This window comes from Triticum dicoccoides, chromosome 5A (genome assembly GCF_002162155.2).
Source record: "Triticum dicoccoides isolate Atlit2015 ecotype Zavitan chromosome 5A, WEW_v2.0, whole genome shotgun sequence".
NCBI classification, from domain to species: Eukaryota; Viridiplantae; Streptophyta; class Magnoliopsida; order Poales; family Poaceae; genus Triticum; species Triticum dicoccoides.
Genome location: NC_041388.1, coordinates 453372913 through 453387140, shown reverse-complemented (window position 1 = coordinate 453387140; position 14228 = coordinate 453372913). Strand labels below are relative to the sequence as shown.

The following is a 14228-nucleotide window of genomic DNA, read 5'->3' as shown; positions in this document are numbered from 1 at the left end:
CTGTCCGACACAAAATATATATGTAAAGTGCCTGTCACGTGGCAAGATAATATATAATAACAAAATTTATAAGTTGTTTCGCTCCAAATTTTTGGACTCCCTCGTATTTCTATTTTGGTTTCGTTCCAATTTTCACTTTCCCTCGCCGTTCTCTTCCTCCCTTATCAAACAGATCACGATGAGGTAATTGCGCCAACAATATCGGCAACTTTTCCCCCTTATCAACACGGTTCCCTTCATCTCATCTCCAATCTCCACCGAATCCACTCGCTATCGCCACCGCGCAGCTCCTCGCCCGCCGCCGCCTATCTCCCATAGCTGGTGCCGCCATGGTCCCGTGCCCGCAGACCTCTTTCACTGCCTAGGTCGAGGGCACACCCCGTGCTCTGCCTCTACAGAGCGAACCACACCGGAGTCAACTGCGCGGAGAATGTTTCAGGTTGTTCTTTCTCCCGATCTCATCTCATAGTAGAACATCCAGAAATCCTAGCGTCGTCCATCGGGTGCGGCGGTTGCCCAGCGCGCCGCGCGGTGCCGCCGACGAGGAGTCGTAGTCGTCGATCTCGCCCTCCCCCTCTCCTCCGCTCCCGCCGACGCGGGCTGCATTTCCGCGTCCTCGGCCAGGCTGCCGGTGGCAGCGATGCGGTCCGCCGTCGGCGCCGACGGAGTTCCCGTCTTCTCCCCTACATCGCAAGCGCAGTGCCGGCCTGCCTACGTCGGGGTTGCTCGCCACATGGCCGGCCCGGAGGTGGAGCGCTGCGACCAGGTTCATCACCAAGCCACATCCCTGATCCTCCATAGCAAGCGCTGTAGATCAGTCGTTTTTTTTTGTATTCCCTACTCCTGCTTCAATTAGTAGCCAATTAGGCTGCAACTTGTATTAACCTCCAAGTTCCTGGCACCTGGACCGGCAACTCTCTCTAGTTTTCGTTACATTGCCTAGGCTGAATTGAAGGCCGTGTCGTGAGGATTCAGATAAAGTTCCATCTAGATGTATTTTCTGTTAATATGTGCATGTATGATTCTGTTCTGCATATTCGTCTGGATAATTTTAAATCAAAACAAAAGGTATTAATTATTGGCCCGGCTTCCATAGAAACAAACTGTGTACTATGGAGGTTAACTGAAGAACGGTTCATCCAAAACAATTGGACTCAAAGAAGCAGAGGAGAGATGTGAGAAACTTGAGAGAAAAGTGAGAAGGATTTGACTCAGTGTGGTACAATCAGTACCTTTGGTAGTGTGATCGGATCATGGGTAGATAAATGGATCTGCTCGAGAAGAGAAAGAAAACAGAGAGAAGAGAGGAGGAGACGTGTGTGAGATGGGGCCTTGTAGTTATTTCGGTCCACATTCCCAACATAGTTTTTATCATTTTTTTATAAAACTGATTTGATTTTATGCCTGCTTTACGTATTGCGTTTCTTCTTAAATTGACTCAAATTCTGATATTATCTACACAAGGGCACATTATGAATTCTACGGAGGATGCTCCTAGTACACAACATCCTTACTTCATAATCACCTATCTGAATGGTGCACAACATCAATGCTTTGTTAATGCTAAGTCCCTTGATTGATTTTGTGTGCAGGAAGAAAAGGCTCTGTTATCTTAACTAGGATGGAAAGTATAACAACATACACAAACCAATATGGATAACCCAACCCATATCTGGTAAATTGTTTATGTCACTTAAGCTATCTCTAGCATTTGCTATAATGCATAAAATCCTGGTATGGGTTAAATTGCTAAACCTTCAACACTGCTCATTGAAGTGAGGACGTGGTCAGACATTGACCCTACCATTTTATACACCATTGGCCTTCATAATTAGCTAGCTGCTTCTTCTCTTTCACCATGTGTTGTTGCTGCATCGAGTCACAGCTTAAAAAAATGAATATGTGCTAGCTAGGGACATGAACTTAACTGAAACTATAGATCGTGTCACAACTTAAATCAATAGCGGAAGCTTTTAGTACATCTACTTGTGCTTACGCTTTTGACATTTACAGTTGTAAAATTGTTTTGATCCCTTTTACATGCTTGCTGACATAATATTACTCCATTTAGTTTGGCGACAGTTTTTTTAACAATGGGGCTAGAATAATTGTATGTCGTATGTTATGTTGAACTCTTTAACTAGAACTATTTTTTTGATTTCTTGATTGCAGGATCCAAAGAACTAGCTTGACTGGACTCTAGATCACGGACAATTTAGTCTTGGCACTTAATTAGGATGGCTAAATTACATTTGAGTTCCATTTGATGGATATTTGCTATGAGAATTATGAATTTTATGAATCTACAGATTATAAGTATGGTTTTCAATATTGTAATTTAATGCCTGTATTTTTTTTACGGTTGCAATAGGCTGTTACCACAACCCACTTTTGGTTGCCACATGTTAGCAGCACAAAAAGTTTAAATTGTCGCAATAGTTTATCGCTACAAACATTCCACCCGTTGTGATACATAATTATCACCACCAAAACTAGTATGTTGCAATTTCCTGTTACGACGACTAGAATATTTGTTGCCATAAGTTAATTCCATAAGTGTAGCGATTCGTGGCGAAATGCCTAATGCCACGGAAACAAGGATTGTTGCCATAGTTTATTGCCACATTGACTATTGCCACGGAAGAGTATGCGCCACGAAGCGAGCGTCGTTGGCATAGGTTGTTGCCACAAATGTCTATCGCCACGAACTATCAGTCGCCATGATTCGTCACATGTTGCATTAAAGCTATCTCCACAAAGCAAATTGTGGCATCAGATGAGTTTTGCCACGGGAAAACATGTGGCAACTTCCCATATGGTTGTTGCAATAGCACACTTTATTGCAACAATTACTATTTTTGTGGCAACAACCTATTACCATGTGTCCAGTCGCAACGGCTGCCAACGAATTTTGTTTCGTGGCAATAGGTACGTATCTCCACAAATCGACATGTATTGCGACGAACGATTTTGTTGCAATAGACCCGGATCCTTGTACACATGTACACATAAACATATATTGGTAAATATTTGTTTAATAATGACTGTCATGTTAGGAAAGAGAAAGACAAATTGGACTGCCACGTTGGATAAAAAAATTGACTCCTAAAAATCATGGACCCTTGGATAAAAAAATAGTTAACGTGCTAAAATTGGGCTGACCAAAAAAAAAGAATTACGCTACAAAATTTCAGAATAATTAGATACATCTGACCATTGGTTTAATAGATCTTGCATTAGTTAATAAACCATAGTCATAAGATGTTCATAACTTGGTGGACCCCTCACGCTTCCATCCAGGAAAGAAAGACCTAACCCCTCACGCATATTCATCCAATGCAAGGAAGAAAAAAAAACAGCCCTCACGCACCCATCCAGGGAATACACTTCTAACCCCTCACGTACGTATGCATAGAAGGAATAAAGAAGAAAAACAATCCCCCCTCACACATGTACGCATCTATACCACCCGGCCCTTGTACTTATGCATCCAGAGAAGAAAACTATCACCTTCTCCCCTCTTTTATTCTTCCCATCCTACCATGGAAGATCGAGCTGCTTTACCGGATGAGTTCCCTAGAAACTCTATGAGGTTGCCGTTTTCTAAGTGAGTATCATGGCCTCATGCCTCCCATATACACCTGCAGATTGTACATGAGGGCTCTGACCTCCAATATGCAATTACATGTTTAGCTAGACGACCGGCGATTCACTGGCATATGTCTACGCATTAGTAGGTTATATAGTGTTTTGCTCCCAGTAACATTGAGGACATGAAGACCCATGGCACCATGTGCGGCACACTAGCCACAATACGTATGGTTGCCGACGGCCAGACCTAGGTTCCCTCGATTTCTCCCACCCACATCCTTACCTTCCCTTTATACCAATCTATATGAATGAAAGCATGGATGAATCTAGCGGCGTCAATATGAGAAGATCGACAGACAAACATATTGATGTGCTCCAAACATTGCGGATCTGTATCAGAGGTAACAGAGGTATGATGCATGCATGCTATCCTTGCATGCACCTCCAGGACGGCAGGCAACACGACTTGCTGCATGCCGACGTGCACAGGTCCAGCTGAAGGGTAAATCCGTTGATACATCTATATCTATATCTATACTACTATTAAAAGAGCGAACATGAATTCCCCTAAAGCCACACCACAAAAGTGTACACGGGATAATCAGGATCCTCCGATTTCACCATCTAACGAAATCTAAGAGCCAATATTACTTTGATGGTCTGCCTCCCGATCTAACGGCTGATGATGAATGTTCTGCCGTGGTCTGCCCGCGATCGAAGCCCGACAAGTTCGGATCTCCCTTCCCTCGCTCCCGCAGTCCACGATATCGTTCCCCGATTACCTCCTGGACCTGCGGGATTTCTCTCCTCCACCTCTCTTCCACACCTCCTCCCGAACCCTCTATCCCGCCGGAGGTGGAGTGTGACGGGCGCGGATGGCGGCGACAAAAGCGTGCGGCTGAGGACGGCGCCGAACAGCCGGCATTATCGCCGGATCTTCCCGGCAAACCCCGCTCCTCCGCGAGCACCTGGCCGCCCCGGCCGCCTCCAATGCCCAGCGGCACTCCGCCTCCACTGCTCCACCACTTCCTGGACGCGCCCGAGCCCTCGCTGCTCCGCGAGCGCATGGCCACCCCGGCCACCTACAGCTCGCCCCTCCGCTCCACGCCTCCCCACGTGCACCGCCGACGGCCCTTGTCATCGCCATGTCCGCTAATGGTGGCGACGCGGGACACGCCGCCAAAGCTGGGTACGCTGGACACGCCGCAGAAGCTGGGTACGCGGTACACACTTCCGTTGCCAGGGACGTGGATAGGTGCTAGGTATGCTGACGCTGCTATTGCCGGTCTAATGTCGTTGCCGGGATAGTTGCAGATAGGTTGAATCTGGTACGCCATATCCATTACCCCAATCTTTTTACATCAGCAGCAACTGATTCCCCACGTCTAACACACGTAGTCACCATGGCCGACCTTCAGCGGAGCAACACAACGAAGGGTGGTGACAGGGGAGTAGGCGCGCGGCCGGGAGCAAGCCGGCGGGCCCGTAGCAGATGCCTGCGGCAGGTGAGCAGTTGGCGCGGGTAATAGCGACCATGCAGCATCAGATTCCCCATTGGGATGATATGCAACGGAGGTCAGGATATCAGATGTATGCATGATGTTACTTGTTTTGGACAAAAATCATGGTATTTCGTTGGTTTTCTGATAAGAGAAACCACATGCCAACCAAGTTCTACCTTTTCGTGCAGGTAACATCGCTAGCTTCTGCCATATATTGGACCCGTGAAAGTCTCTATGCTCACAACGTGTTCGACGAAATAACAATGGTGTTGTGCTTTTGAGGTCAGTCTCCAAAAGGGAGCATCTGCAGGCATGTAAGTTGCCGGATCCACATGCAGGAGGATCTATGGAAGAGGAAAACATGTATGGGAAGGAGCGGAGGGGGTTCTGCATGGCCTCAAGCAGCACCATATTCAAGGAATTCGTACAGCAGTGCTACCTCTTGCCTTCCAGTTTGCTTTCCTGGTTAAACTCATGTTTAAATATATGGACGTGTCCTTTTGAATATGTAAATGTTACATCTCTGATAATTTGCATGGTATATCTAACCATTCTTCCCTTTCTTTATTATTTAGCGAAGGTAAGATGAAATTTACCTGTGTGTAGTGTACCATGTTATGTAGGTAGACCAGACAGTCAGATTTGAAAATTGTTTGGCCATGGCCATACATTTAGCTGCTTGGAGTATATTACCTGCACAGGTTCCTTGTTACATGGTTCCCAACTTCCCATTATGTATGGCAAAAGATCTTCCCATTGACTAACGATGTTTAAATACATAAGAGAACATTCATATGCTGTTTTCCTACAAATCTAACTATGAACCCCATAAGTGAGTTTATGATCATTTCTTATTAAATCATTGAAGTGATTGCTTTTCTCTCTGATTTTCTTTGTGTGACATATATAGAGTCGTCTTATAGTTATATTTGGCCTGAAACAAAATAATGTCCATTCACTCCAAACGACCAAACCTACAATTTTTGTTAGTGGAATTTTATGTTTGTCACAGTCGGCACTAAGACATACTTGCATCAAGCATATCATTTTTATATAAGGATATACGCAACAAACAGTGTGTTGTGATCATTTTTCTATATATAGTCAGAACTGAGACACAACATGTGTACTCTCTTTGAAAGCAGGTGAACCAGCTGGATCTCTTCGTCAACGACTTTAATGGGGATGAGGTCAGGGCTGGAGCTGCATTTCCACTGCTCTCTCCAGCTCACAGCTGGTTATGCATGCTTTACCTTATATCTGCCCAGGTCTAATCCTTCACCCTTCCTCAGTCTCCTTATTTCTTGATGCTGGGGAATGCACTCTATATGTTAGATAACAATTTCGTGGTCAATCAACCGTAATATGGTAAAACTAGAAAGTGATATGAGTTTTTTTGATGCGCTAGAAATATATGAAAACTGTTGGCCCAAAATCAGAGGGCTGCACTAAATTATTGGCCATTTTATCTCATGTTTTCGATGTTACTTGTCATGTATCAATTTTGTGGTCAATCAACTGGTAAAACACTAAATCTAGAAAGTTATATGAGTTCTTTTGATGCACTAGAAATATATGAACACTGTCGGCCCAAAATCAGAGGACTGCACTTAATTATTGGCCATTTTGAATCATGGCTTTGATGCTAATTGTTCTACCATGAACATTCTCTTTCACTAACATTCCAACATTAATGTCTAAGCTGTGAATTGAAGTTGGGACCAACCCATTACTTGTAGAGATGAGCTAACCATGACACCAAAGTAACTGTTCTGTTCTATGCGTACATATAGCTTCGTATGAATGATGCATGACAAAGTTCTCATATTTACATGCCTGAGTACAGTATGTCATATACCCAATATTTGTATAGTTCATGTTAAGTAGTAAATATACATTTGACACCAAATGTGTGGAAATCCCAAGTTCAATCTATTATTTTTATAAATATATTGATGATGAAGACAATATATATGAGTTATAACTGCATTTTTTGTTGATAATCTTCAGTGTCAAATTTCATGCACTCTTCTCACGGTATAATAAAGAAACGCACCATCATGCAAGATGGCGGCTCAAGTTCTTTCTACACATGCACGATTACTATTCTTCAAGAAATCAGGAACTGCTACTCACCCGCACATCGAGGTTTATGCTAAAGCATGAGTAAACCTATAGAAAATTTTCCTGCCTACAAGGTACAAAGCAAAAGTATATGTACTCTCAAAGATTTTCATTTTCCACTCCATCAAGATTTGGTGCATTTGGCGATTTGTTTTTGTTACTGCTCATCTTGGTGCTTGTTTTGCTGCAGGTCAAAAAAGACGATTGCTGATGCAGCTTATTGCCCGCATATATGATAGATTTTTAGATATCTTACCCTCTTCTTCTATAAGAATAGATCACTAATGCTAATGCAGCTTATTGCGATCTTGTGTTGTAGTAGTATTTCCCCCTTATGCAGGTCTCTCGCAAGCTTATTGTATGGCAAATAATGTGTGAGGTTTCAGATTCAGGAAATCTATTTCGGCTGCATCACTAGAATTGTTTTATCACTATAGATGAACATGTATTTTCTTTAGAAATACGTGCGTTGCACGTGCATGCTAACTAGTATTATAAATAACACATATTTTCCTTCTAGATGTTTAGGTCTTTTTATTAGTCCTTCTCTTCCGGAAAATCTATAGTGTGTACATACCCAAGGACCTTCCAGTGCAACATGTGTCTGGCTTTTTTATCGGACAATGGACTAGACTAAGGGATAGCTGCATCTATTTTTCTACATAATAAGGACATGAAGACCCATGGCACCATGTGCGGCACACTAGCTACAATACGTATGGTTGCCGACGGTCGGACATAGGTTCCCTCTATTTCTCCCACCCACAACATCCTTACCTTCCCTTTATACCCATCTATATAAATGAAAGCATAGATGAATCTAGCGGCGTCAATATGAGAAGATCGGCTGACAGACATATTGATGTGCTCCAAACTTTGCAGATCTGTATCAGGTAACAGAGGTACGATGCATGCGTGCTATCCTTGCATGCACGTCCAGGACATCAGGCAAGACGACTTGCTGCATGCCGGCGTGCACAGGTCCAGCTGAAGGGTAAATCCGTCGATACCTATTATAACTAACACATATTTTCCTTCTAGATGTTTATGTCTTTTATTAGTCCCTTTCTTCCGGAAAATCTAGTGTGTACATAGCCGAGGACCTTCCAGTGCAACATGTGGCTGGCTTTTTTATCGGATAATGGACTAGACCAAGGGATAGCTGCATCTCTTTTTCTACATAATAACAACAGATATCTAGATTTTTATGTCCTATTAATCTTTTCTTTTTCTTTTTGGAAAATCTGCAGCATGTACTGTGGATGAGGACATTCCTGAATGATGGGTGGCTTCTATGTTGATCCGACAGTGAGCTCGATGATGTGGGGACATACCATACACTTGATCAGGGATGTCACAAGATGTGCCGCACGGCCAGGTCTGGATACCACACGAACGTTCATGTTGGATTGAAGCTCTTCTTTTCAGGCATTGGGCACGTGAGAAAAGACTTCCACATTCAAACGGGCTTCTTTAATTAGATATGTTTATGGCAGTTAAACTTGATCCAGAGAAAGTTCTAAATTTCTATTTGCTGCTGTGATATGCATGATATACTCCATACGTTATCTTCCTATTGGTTCTGCATAACCAAGCATAAGTAATCATGATTTCTTTACTACTATATATATCCTAGAAGATCCTTATTTGGATAGGTCTAGCGGTCTAAAATACTACTGTATGTAATAAAATATATATTTTGGTTAAGTTATTTTTCTAAACATGGGTAGACAGCTTACAATTTAAATTGTAAAACCGAATTTCGAATAAGTATCAACTCAGCTTCATGCTTTATAAGCAAGGGTTTCTTGAAGTTCCATCAGCTTCTTTTGTCCATTTTTTCTCTATGGACGTGATGCTCCATTAGTTTCCACATATGGCATTTCAAAAAGTTGTTCGTGATGGAAAAAAGCGATATGAACAATTATTAAGACACAACTGAGATGCAAACAAGTATTGATGGTTAGCAGTTACTTGGTATCCGCCACTACAGTAACATTAGTACTTATAGAAAATACTCCTATGGTCATACTTGCAGATCGTAGGCTCCAAATTCGTATACAATAATTGTTCTTAAAGGTATTTGTACCTGACTCAGTCTCATATACGAGATGGGATATACGTACTGATTTGAAGGAAAGCAAGTCATGCATACATGCATGCATGCTGCAGAGGCTCCTAATCAGTTTTCTGTCTCCTACAACAAATTTTGTATCTGGTCTGAGATCTCTAACTAGGTAGGTTCGTAGGTAGGGAATCCTATATCCTAAATCAAATCAAATACAAATCATTAAAAATAAATAATTTATGGCATTTCAGTAAAGGATAACTATTTTTGTTATGCATCAATAACATAACCATATATTCATAATGATCCACCTTACACCTTTAAAAACATATCCATATCTAAGATATAGTATGTATTATGAAGGCTGTAAATTCCTATAAAATGTTTAGATATAATATAAATAAGTAGATACAATGTCTTCGACGCACTAAAGATGGAGCCCTCGCTAACCAACGTAGATCTCGCAATCCCATATGATATTTGGACATGGATAAGACACTTTAAATGTCTATCATATGTTACTTTATCAACATATAACTTTGGTGATCATCAATCCAAACCCAAGGCACTAATTTTTTGCTTTAGCGAAGTATGAACTAGAGATTTTTCATATCTCCGCCTCGGAATCGTCAGGTTATAAAATATGGTTGTTGGCATTAATATCTACATTTAAAAAACAATTAAGTTTCCAATACAAATATAAGACATCTATACACAATCAAATTTTGTTTGCACAAAATATTATACATCATGATGTGCCAATACGCTAGAAATCCTTGAAAATAAAACACATCAGGCCTATTCATCTGATGGGTGACCGTAATTTAAGTAACCGACAGGTCAGTGTAACCATAACTAAACTCTTTGCATCGTTATCAAGTCATCCTTTATTATTAATGAGCCATTGTAGACATAACTTTTCAAATGGAAAACTAACTCGAGAGAATGAACAGTACCACATATTTACAATAAAATTGCAAGTACTTATCTAATGTCTAGCAGAAAAAAGCATGTGTAAACCTCTAATATTAAGAATTAACAATGTTCGGTACTACCTTGATATCAACTTTGGTCTCTCCTCATATACACTAATTTGATATTACATAAAAATTCAATGTATCGACAAAATAATTGGTCTACTCAAATGATCCACTCGATACTCAGTTGCTTGTAAGTGTGGAGAGCTCAAATGAATGTTTGTGGTGTCATCGTGTTTAGGAAAGAGAAACCCATGTTGTTTCTCAAATGATTATCCTTAAGTTTTATATAACTTAGCTTCATTAGCACGATGTGTTCAAATAAAAATATTTTCCAATGGAACATTATAAAATTGCTGGAAAAATTATACAAATATAATTTGCAAAACATGATTGATCATAAAAAAATTCAGTTAGTATGACATGCATAATTAAAAGGTAACAAATAAATTGATAAAATATATGTATAAAATTCTAGCCCGCGCATCGAGCGGGCCACTTTTCTAGTTGATAGAAAAGCGCATACTTATGACGATATCCAGGGCAATGATCATGAATATAGGCTTAACATCCATGACAAATAGACTGACTCTTGCCTGCATCTACTACTATTACTCCACACATCGACTGCTATCTAGCATCCATCTAGTGTATTAAGTTAAGAAGAATGGGGTAACGCCTTAAGCAAGATGACATGATGTAGAGGGATAGATCCAATCAATATGAATAAACCCCGCCTTTTTATCCTTAGTGGCAACAATGCAAATATGTGCCTCGCTACCCTTTCTGTCACTAGGTGAGGAAGCCGCAAGATTGAACCCACTACAAAGCACCTCCCCCATTGCAAGAAAAATCAATCTAGTTGGCCAAACCAAATCAATAGATCATAGAGAAATACAAATCTATCTAAATCATGCATAAAAGAGTTCAGAAAATACTCAAATAATATTCATAGATAACCTGGTCATAAATCCACAATTCATCAGATCTCAACAAACGCACCGCAAAATAAGATTACATCAAATAGATCTCCATGAACATCAAGGAGAACATTGTATTGAAGATCAAAGAGAGAGAATAGGCCATCTAGCTACTAGCTATGAACCCATAGGTCTGTGGTAAACTACTCATCGGAAAGGCAGCAAGGTTGATGTAGAAGCCCTCCATGATTGAACCCCCCTCCGGCAGAGTGCCGAAAAAGGCCCCAAGATGGGACCTCACAAGAACAGAAGTTTGCGGCGGTGGAAAAGTATTTTTCTTGTGCCCTTCGGTATAAGGGGAATATTTGGGTATTTATAGATTTGAGATTAGGGTTAGAGGTGCCACGTTGGGCCCACAAGCCTGCCCCCCTCCTAGGGCACGCCTCCCTAGCCTGTGGCTCATCCGTGGCTCTTATGGCCTCCTCTCGAAGCTTCCTAGTTGTCTTCTGGTCCAAGAAAAATCGTCAAAAAGTTTTGTTCCGTTTGGACTCCGTTTGGTATTGATTTTCTGTAGAAGGCAAAAACAAGGAAAAAATTGCAACTGGCACTTGGCACTAGGTTAATAAGTTAGTCCTCAAAAATGATATAAAATTGCATAATAATTTATATAATACATCCAAGATGGATAATATAATAGCATGGAACAATCAAAAATTATAGATACAATGGAGACGTATCAAGCATCCCCAAGCTTAATTCATGCTCATCCTCGAGTAGGTAAATGATAAAAATAGAATTTTTGATGTGTAATGCTACCTTACATGCTTATCAAGTAATCTTTCTTTTATGTGGCATGAATATTCAGATCCATAAGATTCAGAAGAAAATTTTAATATTTACATAAAAACAATAATACTTCAAGCATACTAAAAAGCAATCATGTCTTTTCAAAATATCATGGCTAAAGAAGGTTATCTGTACAAAATCATATAGTCTTTTCATGCTCCATCTTCTTAACACAAAGTATTTATCATGCACAACCCCAATGACAAGACAAGCAATGGGTTCATACTTTTTAACACACTTCAGCTTTTCAACTCTCATGCAATACATGACTGTGAGCCATGGATATAGCACTATGGGTGGAAAAGAAGGTGGTAGTAGACAAAAAGGAGAAAGAAATTCTCAAACCAACTAGGCAAATTAATAGGCCATAGATGCCCATCAATTGATATCGATGTGAGTGAGTAGGGATTGACACGAATGCACTAGAGCTATAAGTGTATGAAAGCTCAAAAGAAAACTAAGTGGGTGTGCATCCAACTTGCTTTCTCATGAAGACCTCGGGCATTTGAGGAAGCCCATCATTGGAATATACAAGCTAAGTTCTATAATGAAAATTTCCCCCTAGTAATATATGGAAGTGACAAAATAGGAGACTCTCTATCATGAAGAACATGGTGCTACTTTGAAGCACAAGTGTGGAAAAAGGATAGTAACATTGTCCCTTCTATCTTTTTCTCTCATTTTTCTCTCTTTTTTTACTTTTTTGTTGTTGGGCTCTTTGGCCTTTTTTTCTTGGGCCCATTTGTCCTCTTTTTTGTTTTTCTATTCCTCACATGGGATAATGCTCTAATAATGATGATCATCACACCTTTATTTACTTACAACTCAAGAATTACAACTCGATACTAGAACAAGGACATGACTCGATATGAATGCCTCATGCAATGATCTAGTGTGACATCTATAAAAAAATATGAATGGTGTCCAAGCCACAAATACTATGCCAACTATATGATCATGTAAAGCAATATGCCAATGATGGTATGTGTCATAATAAAACGGAACGGTGGAAGTTGCATGGCAATATATCTCAGAATGGCTATGGAAATGCCATAATAGGTGGGTATGGTGGTTGTTTTGAGAAAAGGTATAAGAGGGTTTAATGCACCGACAAAAGTTGCGTTGTAGTAGAGTGGCTAGCAAAGGTGGAAGGGTGAGAGTGCGTATAACCCACACACTGAACATTAGTCATAAAGAACTCAAATATTTATAGCAAACGTTTATTAGCCGTCAAAGCAAAGTACTACTACGCATGCTCCTAGGGGGTAGATTGGTAGGAAAAGACCATCTCTCATCCCCAACCGCCACTCACAAGGAAGACAGTCAATAATGAATCATACTCCAATTTCATCGCATAACGAGAGACCATACGTGCATGCTTCGGGAATCACAAACCTTAACACAAGTATTATTACTAAACCACAATTACTACCTATCATGACTCTAATATCACCATCTTTATATCTCAAAACAAATGCAAGGAATCAAACTTCTCATATATTCAATGATCTTCATGAAAGTTTATTATATCCCTCTTGAATACCCATCATATTAGGACCAAATTTATAACCCAAGAAAATTGCCATACTATTTGATAAGACTCTCAAAATAATATAAGTGAAGCATGATAGTTCATAAATTTCTTCAAAATAAAACCATTTTTGTTCTCTAAAAAGATATAAGTGAAGCACTAGAGCAATTGCCTAGCTCAAAAGATATAAGTGAAGGACATAGAGTATTCTAATAAATTCACGATTAATGTGTGTCCCTCTCAAAAGGTGTGTACACAAAGGATGATTGTGGCAAACTAAAAAGCAAATAAAGCAAAGACTCATATAATACAAGACACTCCAAGCAAAACACATATCATGTAGTGAATAAAAATATAGCCTCAAGTAATTACCGATGGATTGTAGACAAAAGTGGGGATGCCTTCCTGGGCATCGCCAAGCTTAGATGCTTGGTTGTCCTTTAGTATTACCTTGGGGTGCCTTGGGAATCCCCAAGCTTAGGCTCTTGCCACTCCTTATTCCTTAGTCCATCGAAACTTCAACCAAAACTTGAAAACTTCACAACACAAAACTCAACAGAAAACTCATGAGCTTTATTAGTATAATAAAAGCAAATCACAACTTAGGTATTGTTGTGAACTCATTCCAATTTCATATTAGAATTATATCTACTTTAGTCCAACTTCACC

The 14228-nt window shown here is 40.4% G+C and overlaps 2 long non-coding RNA genes across 2 annotated transcripts; both read left to right on the top strand.

Annotated features, from left to right (window-relative positions):
- The first annotated feature begins 272 nt into the window (after positions 1–272).
- Positions 273–2281, top strand: LOC119297638. Its single transcript, XR_005145692.1, has 3 exons — positions 273–439; positions 1593–1675; positions 2173–2281. It is a non-coding gene; the product is annotated as an uncharacterized LOC119297638 (long non-coding RNA).
- A 2111-nt stretch (positions 2282–4392) lies between these two features.
- Positions 4393–8812, top strand: LOC119297637. Its single transcript, XR_005145691.1, has 6 exons — positions 4393–4919; positions 5010–5181; positions 5282–6361; positions 7104–7291; positions 7408–8211; positions 8468–8812. It is a non-coding gene; the product is annotated as an uncharacterized LOC119297637 (long non-coding RNA).
- The last annotated feature ends 5416 nt before the right edge of the window (positions 8813–14228 follow it).